The following is a 12,479-nucleotide window of genomic DNA, read 5'->3' on the forward strand; positions in this document are numbered from 1 at the left end:
ATATATATATATATATATATATATATATATATATATATATATATATATATATATATATATATATATATATATATATATATATATATATATATATATATATATATATACATAAGAAACATAAAGAAAATTAATACAATTAATAAAACAAAATAAATAAATAAAACAGACAATATAAATAAAATATATAAAATACATAAAACAAATAACATAAATGAAATGAGTGAAAATGAAATGAAATATAAAATATATGAAACAAGTTAAATAAATAAATTGAATAATGCAAATAAAATAAATAATTGAGATATAATTTAAATATATGGAATTGATGAAATAAATAAAGTACGCAAAATAAATTAAATGAATAATACAAATAAAATAAATGGAATGATAAATTATAAATTAATAGATAAAAGAAAAGGAAGAAACAAAATAGACGAAATAAATCAACTAAATAAAATAAATACGCTGAGCAAATAAAATAAATGAAACACAGAAAATACATAAAACGAATGAAATAAAGAAAATATATGAGAAAAATAAAATAAATTAAATTTAAAAAAATGAAAACAATAAACAAAATAAATCAAACAAAATGATATAGCCTTATGAGCTTGTTTTCGTCATGTTTCTATTACCACCCCATCCAATTAAAGCCATTCGTAAGCGCAGCGTCTACTACCTTTGTTCAACGCAAATACAACAACAATTAGGGCACTCGATTCGAGTTCGCTTAAACACGAGCATTTCATCGTTTTCGTGGCATTTGTGTTATTACGTTGGTTTTTTAGAAACGAAGCAAAGCTGTTGATGCCATTTCACACGCATTCCATCGATTGTAGGCCAAATAATTCATGAAATAGTGTGGTACCCTCCTCAATAGGATAAAAATAACGACAACCCTAAAAAACTAAAAAAGAAAAGCTTAAAAAATAAAAACAAGATAAACAAAAAATAAAACAAATAAAAAAAATGCGCGAAACAAATAAAATAAATTAAATTAACAAAAAGAATAAAATAAACAAAATAAATAAAAAATAGGCTAGCAAAATAAATAGAATGAACAAAACAAATGAAAGAAAAATATAAACGAAATGCAAAAAAAAACAAATGAACTAAACAGAAAGAAGAGAGAAAGTAAAAAAAATATAAATAAAATAAATAAAAATCGCAAAATAAATTAAAAACTTAAATGTGACATAAAACAAATAAAATAAATGAAATAATTAAACCGAACATAATAAATAAAACAAAAGTAAACAAAATAAAAAGAATGAACAAAATAAATTAAATAATAATGTAAATAAAACAAAAGCATTTAATATAATGCATAATATTAATATACAAGTAAAATAAATAAACTGAATACACATAATATAAAGAAAACAAATGAAATAATTAAAATAAATTATTTAAAAAAAACGAATGAAATAAACAAAATACATAAAACGAATAAAATACAAGAGATGAAAAATAATTGAATAAATGAATAATAAAAAGAAGTGATAAATAAAATAAACAAAATAAGTAAAATAAAATAACTGAGCCAAATTAGTTAAACAAAATACATGAAACAAATAAAATGAACGGCGCATAAAAATTAAACGAAATAATATATGCAGTTCAGTATAAGAAAATTATAAAAGAAAGAAATAAAATATTAGAAAAAGATAAAATTAATAAAGCAAATAAAGCAAATTAAGTTAATAAAATTAATGAAACAAGCTAAATATGTACAATAAATTAAACAAATAAAATAAAAAGAATACATAAAGCACATAAAATCTATACATAAATCCAATAAATGAACTAAACAATAATAACAACATAATAACATAACACAAATAAAATAAATAAGGGAACTAAATAGAATAAAACAAATAAAGTAAATGAAATAAATAGAATTTTTTTTTTTTTTTTTTCGAGAGTTGTCCTACTGGAGCTGTAGAGCTAGGTTCTCGGAAGGGCTCCCCGTCAGAATCACATACTACAATTTGCAGACGAGACAGGCAATGTCGCCCAATAAAACACTGCAATAGGCCAATTGTAGCGGGCCGTGATTCTGAATGTGATATTCATTGTACGGTTCAGGCATGTGCGGGCGTAGGGACTCGGAATCGCGTGTATCATCGCGAAGGGCTCGAACATTTGTATGTTAATGTGCTCGATCGCGTGTGCGTTTGTATGTCGCGTGTGCTAACGTGTAACTTCGCGTGCATAAATTCTATTTCATAACCGTGTGCCTTTCGCATATTCGCGTGTGTTCTAGAATAATCGCGCGCGGACCGTGAATCTGATACTTAATTTTTTGTGTACGGTTCAGATTCCAGAAGGAAGTGGGTTCTTCCATATCATTAGAGTTCCCAATCATGTCGTCGTAGAACGCGTGGTCTAGTGGATATGAGCTTTATTTTTTTTTTTTATTGGTCCAACTGAATGTATGGACCTAAATTGCTAGAATGAAGGTTAAAGATTTCCGGACGTGACCGATTCATGATCGCGCATTTGCGGGTTGGCGTTTGAGATCGCGTTTGTAACTTCGTAAGTACTAAAACGTTCACACAATTGCCGCAGTGTTATCAAGTTTACGCGATCGCGGGCATAGGTGTGCGTAGATGATCGCGAAGGGCTTAAGCGTTCGTATGTTGACGTGTTTGTCGCGTGTATGTGACTTCGCATGTATAAATTCGATTTTGAAACCCTGCGGCGATTCATATATTCACGGACCGTCATTCTGATCTTTAGTTTTCGGTGTACGGATCACATTCTGACAGGGAGAGAGTTACCCCATATCACTAGAGTTTCCGGTCATGTCGCCATGGAACGTTTTGTCTAGTGGATATGGTAGTTATTTTTCAATTTTATTATTTTTTTAATAATTAACAAGGACCTAGATTGTTTGTACCGAGGATAGATACTTCCGGACGATCCCGATTCATGATGGCGCGAGCGCGGGAGTTTGTAGGTTGACACTTGAGATCGTGTTGGTAAGTTTATGAGTGCTGAGATTTTCACCTTATCACCGGGGTGTAATCATGTTTGCGAGTTCGTATGTTGCTTGGAAAATCGCGAGGGGCTCTAACGTTTGTGCGCTGACGTGATTTTGTAACGTATGTTCTTGAATGGTTGCGCGAACCGTGAGTCTGATATTAAATTTTCAGTGCGCGGTTTGAATTCTGGCAGAGAGTGGGATCGTTTATATCCCGGTCATGTCGCCATGAGACGTGTTGTCTAATAGGTATGGGCGTATTTTCTTAATTGGTCCAGCTGAAGGCATGGACCTAGGCTTCTAGGATCAAGGATAGACTTTCGGACATGACCGATTCGTAATCGCGTGCACGATGGCATTTTTGTAGGTTCCCGCTGAGACCGCGTTTGAGAATGTGTGAGTATTAAGACGTTCACTATCACCATCTTTGTTGACCCAGCTGAAGGCGGGTGTAGAATGGCAGTATAGGACTCGAATAGAAGAAATAAAAGACAATATATGAGAGACGTAATAGATTAGATAGGTACAAGATACAGCTGAAGTTATGATCATCACATGAGACATACATTAGTACTTCAAACACTACTAATACTTGAATAGCCAATCACCACACATAACACATCCTTTCTCAATTATCTATTTGTTACTGGTTGATTGTTGGTTATGAGCTGGTAAATAGAGGAAAGGTATAGAACAGATAAAAGGCTCATATCAGCCCTCCCGGCCTCCTCGACACACCACTATCGAGGCGTATTGTAATCAACATCTTGAAGCGGGCTTCTTATATAAATCAAATCTTCAGTAGTCATAATGTTTGATGGATTATTAACATGAGAACTAATTAACCTCTAGGAGTAGAACTTGGTGCAAATAAAAACTAAAAAGAGCGAAGGTCCTTATATTTAGATAACTCTATTGAATCTATTGTGGCTTGATGATGTTTACAATACCGTCAATCCCATCAACCTGCGAGAGGGAAATAAAGTAAATGAAATAAATAGAATTATTATAATAAGAAAAAAAAGAAATAAATAAAATAAACAAAGCAAATAGAATGAAGAAGAAAATAAAATAAACAATACAAATGCAATAAACAATACAGATGAAATAATAGAAATAATGAAATAAAATATATAAAACAAATAAAAGGAATAAGACAAATGAAATAAATAGAATGAACAAAACGCAAAATTTAATAAAAAATAAAATAAATAAAATGCATAAAATAAAAAAATAAACGAAACAAATTACATAAACAAATTGACAATAATCAATGAAATAGGTAAAATGAATAGAATAAATTAAATAAATAAAACAAATAAAATAAAAATTAAATAAATAAATAAGCAAAATACAAAATAAATTAAATAAATTAGGCAAATAAAATAAATAAATTGAACAAAATAAATGAAATTAGTAAAATGCGCGATATAAAAAAAAATAATAAATTAATATAATGAATAAAGTTATTAAAAAAATAAAACTAATAAAGACAGTAAAATGAATCAAATAAAATGTTTATAAGGAATGAAAAATACACGGGTAAAAAAGCTAAAAAATCCAAAATCGAAAAATTTTAAAAATCGGATAGAATGCATAGATAGTGAAAATTAAATAAACGCTAAACATATGAGAAAGTCTCAAAAGACGACAACAATTTACATCAAGTGCTGCAAAAAGCTAACTAACTTAGGAAAACATAGCTGTTTTCGTTTACAAAGAACCGCGTTTCGAGGCTTTCTCAGTTGAACCTTATAAGGACTGGAGACCCCCGAAAATTGCTTAAAGTTAAAAAAAAACGCTTAAACAGATAGAACGACGTCAAAAACTGCCTAAAATATCTAAAAAATGACCAAAAAAGCTGAAATACTAAAAGGAACTAACAATTGCTGGGTAAGCTTGAACAGCTACAAAAACGCTAAAGTTTTTAAAAGCTCGACAATTATTTGAAGACGACAAAAATCAACTACAAATCATTTGAAAATTCAAGGGCTAAAATGTTTTAAATGCTAAAACGACAACTTACTGGACAATATTCAAAATATGTTGAACTAATTGACAAATTTTCCATAATTAGTTCCGGAATTTGCGTTTCCACTTCGTCTCATCAGAATCTGACACCAGCTTAGTGACATGACTAAGCTAACGCCGAATTGACACTAGCTCCAAAAAACGGACACTATTTGTGTTTCTGTGCAAACTCCCAGCCCTGCGTGATGTCTCGCAAGAAACAACGTTTCGACCTCATTAATTCTCATCAGCTTAATTAGAATTCCTTTTCTTGCGAGACATCACGCAGGACTGGGAGTCTGCTCAGACACACAAATAGTGTCCGTTTTTTGGAGCTAGTTTCAATTCGGCGTTAGCTTAGTCCTGTCACTAAGCCGGTGTCGGATTCTGATGAGACGAAGTCGTAAGACAAATTCCGTCATTATTTTAGTTATAGGTTTTGAGCTCTTCAAGCGCGTTTTTTAGTTTTTACCATCAAGTTATTCGGAATTTATAATACTCACACAAGGTGTGGTTTAAGATTGGGAAGCATCACTTTGTTGGTTTTATTTAAGTCTTTTGGAGGATTTTTACTTCTCAAAACGATGCACAATAATTGTTGTCAAGCTGTATGTCAGAACGAGTTTCAAAACCTGAGACTACTAATATTCTTTATCACCACGTTATCTAATTAATTTAAAAATTATTACCGACCATAACGCTAACAATCTACTCAAGTTAGCCGGTAATTATCTTTCTCAATACAATTCAATTAACGCCTCTAATTAGTAGCCAGAACAAAAAACCCATTTGCAGCCAATTTGAAGGAAAGTAATTCCAAAGATACCCCGAGTAATACCGGCTCGTAATGTGCTCATAAACTTCCCACTTCGGAGAAGATCGGTAAAACCACCCGTCCCCCTAATTAGGACTTAATGCAGCCACTAACCGAGCCACTTCCGCGATCAGTTATAAAACGAGCTTCCTTCCCTTGGCGGAGCCAATTTCAAATTAAAACGTGTCATAATTCATATCCATATAAAACACTGATCATCATCATGTTGCTAGGCCCGTCAGGTTCGTAGAACCGAATCGGACACATCGGATAGCAAACCCAAACCGTGACCAATTGTATCTTGTTATCCCTAAACTGAGGGTTCTGCCGCGGCGGGGCTGAACCTGAACCGCGATCCTATTCGAACTCGGGGATTCAAGTGTGCGCACAGGTATCATTGGCTATCTTTATGGGATCTACATCCAAGCATGGAAGCTATTTTCGTCTGTTTCGTTCCGGTTCCGAGTTCCGACTACCACACTACCACCACTGAGACCGAGCTGGGCGGAAAGAAGAATCTCTTTCGGGAAGCCCCCGGGGTGAAGAGTATTTCAATTTAATGACAGCATGTCCAATTTATACGCGAGCTTTCTCATATAGGTAACCTATATCGGTCTGTTAATGGTTTTTGTTTATTTCCCTTAATCACCTGTTTCAGGCTCTCCCGTTGGAATTGGTTTCGAAGTTAATGAAATTAATGAATTGCGAACTGCGGTGTCTTGTGGCGTGGTGAGGGATTGTTTCAATTTATCCGTTTCCGTTTTCAGCAGGACACCGGAGGGTCATAATTGAGCGATAATAAATGGCAGACAATTGTTCGGTTTTGGGGGTTCTAACGATCAATGTTGCTGTCCGTGTGGGCTGAAGATCAAAAGATAGTTTCTAATGAGTCGGTCGTATATCGAAATCCGGAAACACGAAGAAAACTTAGGTAACTTACATTATTTGTCATTATCATGCGTTAGTCCTTACCTGTAAAGAAAAAGAAAACACGACGTTAAACACTTTTTAATCGTAGATAGAATCAAGAACAATTTTTCTTTCTTTCATAAATACAATTCAAACAAATCGACGTCCATTCTCCTGAACTAGACTATACCAAAAAAAGGTGGATTTGAATGATTCATATTCCACTCGTCAGTAACTGGTACCGACTTGCTGCCAGTTAGACGATATATCCAATCTAACACCAGCATTGATATATCGTCTAGCTGGCACCAAGTTGGTGTCAGATACTGACGAGTGAAACACGAGACACTCAAATCTAACTTTTCTAAGTTAGATCTTGTGCCCTCATGCGTAAATTTCTTTGGGAAAAAATGTTGTACTCAGATAGGAATTCCAAACCAATCCAGAAATATTAGGACCATGGAGAAGCTCAATACTCCTTCAAATATCTAGCCACGACCTTGATCGATCGATACGTCAAATCATACCACCGAAACGTATTTCCCAAATCCTAAGCCTAATAAAAATCCGTAACCTTGAGAGCCCCAAGAACCAACATATCACCAGGCAGCTATCGGAATTTTTTCTCACGCCACACAGTTAGAAGATAATGGCAGGAAGAACACTCTTATCGCGCACACTTGCTTCGCATTCTAGATTTTACCCACGGCGACGGTCACGAAGTCAAACAGAAACACACAAGGGAACACATAGCGAGATGAAAGATGTGAAGTGAGGGGCTCCACGAGTAAGATTTCGATTTCGATGGACTCCGTCGGCTAGCCGGGCGCGGCCCGGACGCGACCACGGGTAGAAATGTCCATTCATAAAAAAGCACCCATCGCTTGCGCAAGCAAATATATGCAAATGTATGAATGAATCGTTTTTGCTCTGCGGTCGTCGCTGTTCGCTGCTTCCTTGAAATCGTCTTGGCTGGAGATGGTGCTGCTCTGTCTCAGTTTAGCAATTTTAATATGTAATCTACACATTTTTGAGCCCTGCCGGTTCAAGGTCGCTCGGAGCGGTTATCTCGCTGCACGACCCAAGCCGCCACGAGCAGCCACACAGCTGTTAATTTTGACAGATCATAATTTTTTCTCCATTCGGTGTCGTCGAAGGAATGATTCTTATCGTTGCTGGGCGGAATCGCACGTTTTCCTAATTTGGTATAATTAGGTAACATGTGAAGAGGCGGGGTACTGCTCTGTGCGTTGGTCATTTGAATTGGTTTAGAGATCACACGCAGTCTACTTCTATTTAGTTCAAAGCGTGAAAGTAATAAAGCAATTCCTACGACTTTATTCGTCGTTGCAGAACTGAGCCCTTTGCTTATTTTTATTTGAATTGATCCGCCAGAACGGGCTACTGTCACGTTTCTCAACGCCACCAAATCCAATCTTTTGTTACTGGCTCAAAATAGGATGGATTATTTGTTTTGTTGTTGGTTGGTGGTTGGTTACCTCTGAGATTATCCTTTTCTCTTTGAGGGCGATTTGCTGGCCTTTGAACAGCTGTCAATCGATTATAATTAATGCCTCATGCTATAGGGTGTTACTCTACCCTCGATGGCTCGAGGGTATCCAGTTAATAGTCGAGCTGCAAAAGAGACATTAAAACAGTAGGAGCAATCAAAATAAACATGAAGTTTATTAATTCGAACTACTTACCGTGCTTTATCGGCAGTTTCCCCTTTTTAATAGAATTTTTATGGTACTTTTATAGCATTTAAGTAGTGTGCATTTTCCAACCTTTGTGAGCTCTCTTTTATACTATAATGCGTGATGTTCGCTGTGTTAACTATAGTTGAAGGAAAGGTGAAAAATAAGTTTATAATTAAATACACTCTATCAAGATTACCATACATCAGTATTAGGGTGACAATAAAACGACCATTTTCGAAATCACTAATCTACATCCCCTAGCGTCGTTCCAAATCATGAAAAAATGACACTGTCCAAATTTGAGCGAAATCGGTTAACGCTAATCCCTCCCCCAAAGAGTTTAAAGTTTGTATGGGATTCTTGGCCAAAATGTATGGGGAAACACTCGCAGTTCACAAAATCGCCGCTAGAGGTCGCTGTAAACTTCCGATCACTGACCTAGGAAGGAGTTAAGCTTTTGAAGATATGCTGAACAAGTTTGTCGAAGACTGCAAGACAATCCAACCAACCGTTAAAGAGTTATTAACGTTTAAAGTTGGATACTGCTGCTTAACATTCGTAAAGGGCGTACTCCGCTTATCTCATGTATGTGAACCACGAGTGAAGGTGGGACAAAGTTAGGAAAAACTCATATATCTCTGAAACGATGAGAGATAGAAAGTTATGATGTTTCACAAAGTTGTAGAGGAATAAAAGGACTTTTTGTTTTCACTAGAAAGTTTCAGGATTTCTCCGCAGGGTGGCGGTAATGAGCCAAGCAATTTAAAGGGAATACTCCTATCTGTACAACGGTAAGAGATGGAGCATTTGGATGTTCTACAAAGTTGTAGAGCAGCAAAAAATATTTTCTTTTCTTATTTGAAAAATGCAGAATTCTATCACATGGTGGCGCCAGTGATCAAAATTAATTCAAGGTAATACTCCTATCCATACAATGGTAAGAGCTAGTGCAATCTGATGTTCTGCGAAGTTATACAGTATTTCAAAGGCTTTCGTGTCTCGTTATTGAAATTGGAATACGGACGCATATATACTGTGTGTATGAAGCTTAAGGGGTTACATACCTTTTTTTATTTTTCAAAAAATCGAATGTTTTATTACTTTATTTGAAAGTACAACTCCTTGAGAATATTTTTTCCAAATTTTATAGAGATCCGAGAAATAGATCGAAAGTTACAGCGCTTCCAAGCATGCTTCGCCTACCAAGCGCAGTGGTAATTTTAAACTCGATTATCTCGAAATACCGATTTAAAAAAAATGGTTTTCCCGTGATCACGATTCCTGAAATACCACTCAACCGATAATCTTTATTTTTTTTTAAATTGATCGTAATTCATTTGTCTCATACCTTAACAATTCCTTTTTTATGTTTGTTTTGTAGATGAGAATTTTTTAATACAATTTTAAAAGCCTAAAACAGCGATTTATTAGGAAAAACGTTCACGAATGCAGGAAAAATGTTGAAATGTAGTCTCCGGTTATTCAACTAGGTCGACTAATAGAAACCGACTAAAATTACAATTATTTTGTTCAAGATGTGTGGTTCGGTGCACGAAATTAGCGGTAACCAATCACGAACTGGTTTTAGTTGGGTGTTGTAAAATCTGTTTTTTTCGGCTCGGTGCATGAAGTTAGCAGTAAAGAATCACGAACTGGTTACGGGCGGGTGTTTAATATCCGGGTTTTCGTCGTGCATGCTACTCTCTAACTATCAGAAATGAAAATAATTTCCTCTGCTAGTAGTAGGTAACGACACAAATTGATTCATCCACCAGCCGTGTACAGCTCACAAATATTTTTTCCCGGTATTGTACAGCCCTTGGAGAACCCTGTACGCTCTAAACAGCTCTACACAAAAAATTGAAATAAAACTGTAGCGGGCCTACATTTAAAATTTCTCATTATTTCAGTGTCCGGTTGGTGCATCATATTGAAGGCTCTGACCGAGATGAGCTGAAACTTTTCTCCATTTCCAATTAGTTTTTTTCGAAAGATTTTCAAAACAGGTTTTCGTTATTAATGCATGTCATACATACCTCAAAATTTTATACAACATTGTTGAACTTATTTTCGACAAATTCCGAAAATTGATTAATTCCATGCAGTATGATATGAAAAGATATAAGCGTTCCAAACCTTACACGACTTTCATCCAGAAATTTTGAAAAGGGCCCGTATATTGAATGATAAGTCGTTAGCCACGACAAAAACGGAACAGCACTTCATAGCATAATGGGTTCCGCCGCGGCACAATTTTCGAAAAAGTACACTTTTATTGGCTTACTTTGGGGTCCTAGAAATAATGTCACTGTTGAGTTACTTAGTACTTTGGAATGGGCAGGGCTCCAGAATGTAAATTTAGCAGGAATTTTATCTTTTTGCTAAAATTAAATGATTTAGCCTTACAATATATTTGGCAAAGTTGTTGTACTTTACAAGCCCTTTATTTTGCTTGAAGCAGAAGCTAGGGTGGTTCTAACTTTAGCAATATTTAAAATGAAACTTTTGAACGGTTTGAGATAGAGCTTGACTATTACCGATGAAGTTGTAGAACAACACATTTTAGCCAAATTTGCTGAAGACACGCAAGCTCTAGCTTCTATACTTTCCATTGCCCGACAAATCCAAATGTAAGCTGTAAGGTGTTCCTTAAAAACGGTTTTATTTCTATAAAAAGTTTTCATTTTACACTAAAGTACCCTATGGTAAGGGGCATAATTTTCTTTAAAACTCCAACTACCAAAAAATTTTCGTTTGAAAGGTTCTCATACTTTTTTTATAAAAAATATAACTTTTTCATATAGCATTATCTTCGATTAGGACACTTAACATTAAATACTGTTGTTGTCATATGATATAGCATGCTTTGTAGTATAGATCGCAAAAAATGGCAAATACAATATTTTTACGTCTTGCAATATTTACTCATTAAAGAGTTTATTTTTAGTAAAAAGTATAAATAACTTTCTAACGAGAGATGCTAGAGGTTCGGTACATTGAGACAAAATGCTCTCCTTCAAAATATCTGAAAGTTTTTCTTACGTGATCCTTATGAAAAATTAAAACTGCAAAAGTTATATAAAGAAAACAATTTGTTAAGAAACATCCTACTTTTTTTTGTAAATTTCTTGTAAAATGGAAAATACACGAAATAGAGTTCCAGTGTCTTCGACCAAGTTTTTAAAAATTTTATTTTCTACGAAGCTCTATCTCGAATCATTTAAAAGTTAATTTTAAGTTTTTAAAAAATTAGAACCACCCACAATAAAACGCTAGGTTCTATTATTCAAAAGATATAAGAACTTATAATATCAAAAATAGAATTTTTGTAATCAACTTTATGAACTTTTAGAAAATAACGTATTCGTTATTTTTTGCTCAATTATAACTCTAGTAATGACCTTAGTTATACTTGAAAAAGAATTATTATTTGTTTGCCCCAATGAGTGATATTGTTATTGTTGGCGAAAAAGTGCTCATAACTCATTAGCAAAAATAGTTAGATATAATAGTTGCCCTGAAACAAGTTATTTTCCTTAAAACAATCTTAAAGCTGTCTGTAGACTACTTCACTTTTAAATCAATACCGCAAAAGTTATTTGACTAAAACAGTTTTTCTGATAAACACTAAGAAACACCCTAACCTTCAATTTTAAAATAAAAGTATAAGTTGTAAAATTAAAAGTATGATAGGTAGAACTCACATGTCTTCAGCAAACTTTTCCAAGATTTGTCGTTCTACAACTTCGTTGAAGGTTATTTGGCTCTAGCTGGAATAATTAAAAAGTTATTTTTTTGATCTTGGTACAATTACCCTATCTGTTTTTTTTTTAACGAAAAGAAGAAACCCACAAACTACGAAAAGTTCTCCAAAGACTTATTAAGGCTAAGTTGTTTAGATTTAGAAAAATTCCTGCTAAATTTACATTCTGGACCACTGTGGAATGCTAATCCTTATTTCTATGACCTCACATGGACTACAATTCCAAAGTATTGATTTGAATTGTTCAGTTTGGAAGTTTTGTGTGGTATCAGATACGACGAAAACTTGACCATCGGG

The 12,479-nt window shown here is 34.1% G+C and overlaps 1 protein-coding gene across 3 annotated transcripts in view; it reads right to left on the reverse strand.

The window, feature by feature from the left end:
* LOC131683157 (mitochondrial cardiolipin hydrolase) overlaps positions 1 to 12,479 on the reverse strand; it is a 298,950-nt gene that overhangs the window by 74,137 nt on the left and 212,334 nt on the right. The window contains exons 4-5 of one of the 3 annotated variants that reach the window (XM_058964998.1): positions 8,426 to 8,555; positions 8,219 to 8,354 (exon numbers count right to left, since the gene is read on the reverse strand). The exons of the other annotated variants lie outside the window; for them this stretch is intronic. The gene's annotated coding sequence lies outside the window, so the exon portion shown is untranslated. The remainder of the gene's footprint in view (positions 1 to 8,218; positions 8,355 to 8,425; positions 8,556 to 12,479) is intronic. 3 annotated transcript variants of the gene reach the window in all.

Source organism: Topomyia yanbarensis, chromosome 1 (genome assembly GCF_030247195.1).
Source record: "Topomyia yanbarensis strain Yona2022 chromosome 1, ASM3024719v1, whole genome shotgun sequence".
In the NCBI taxonomy this organism is placed as follows: domain Eukaryota; kingdom Metazoa; phylum Arthropoda; class Insecta; order Diptera; family Culicidae; genus Topomyia; species Topomyia yanbarensis.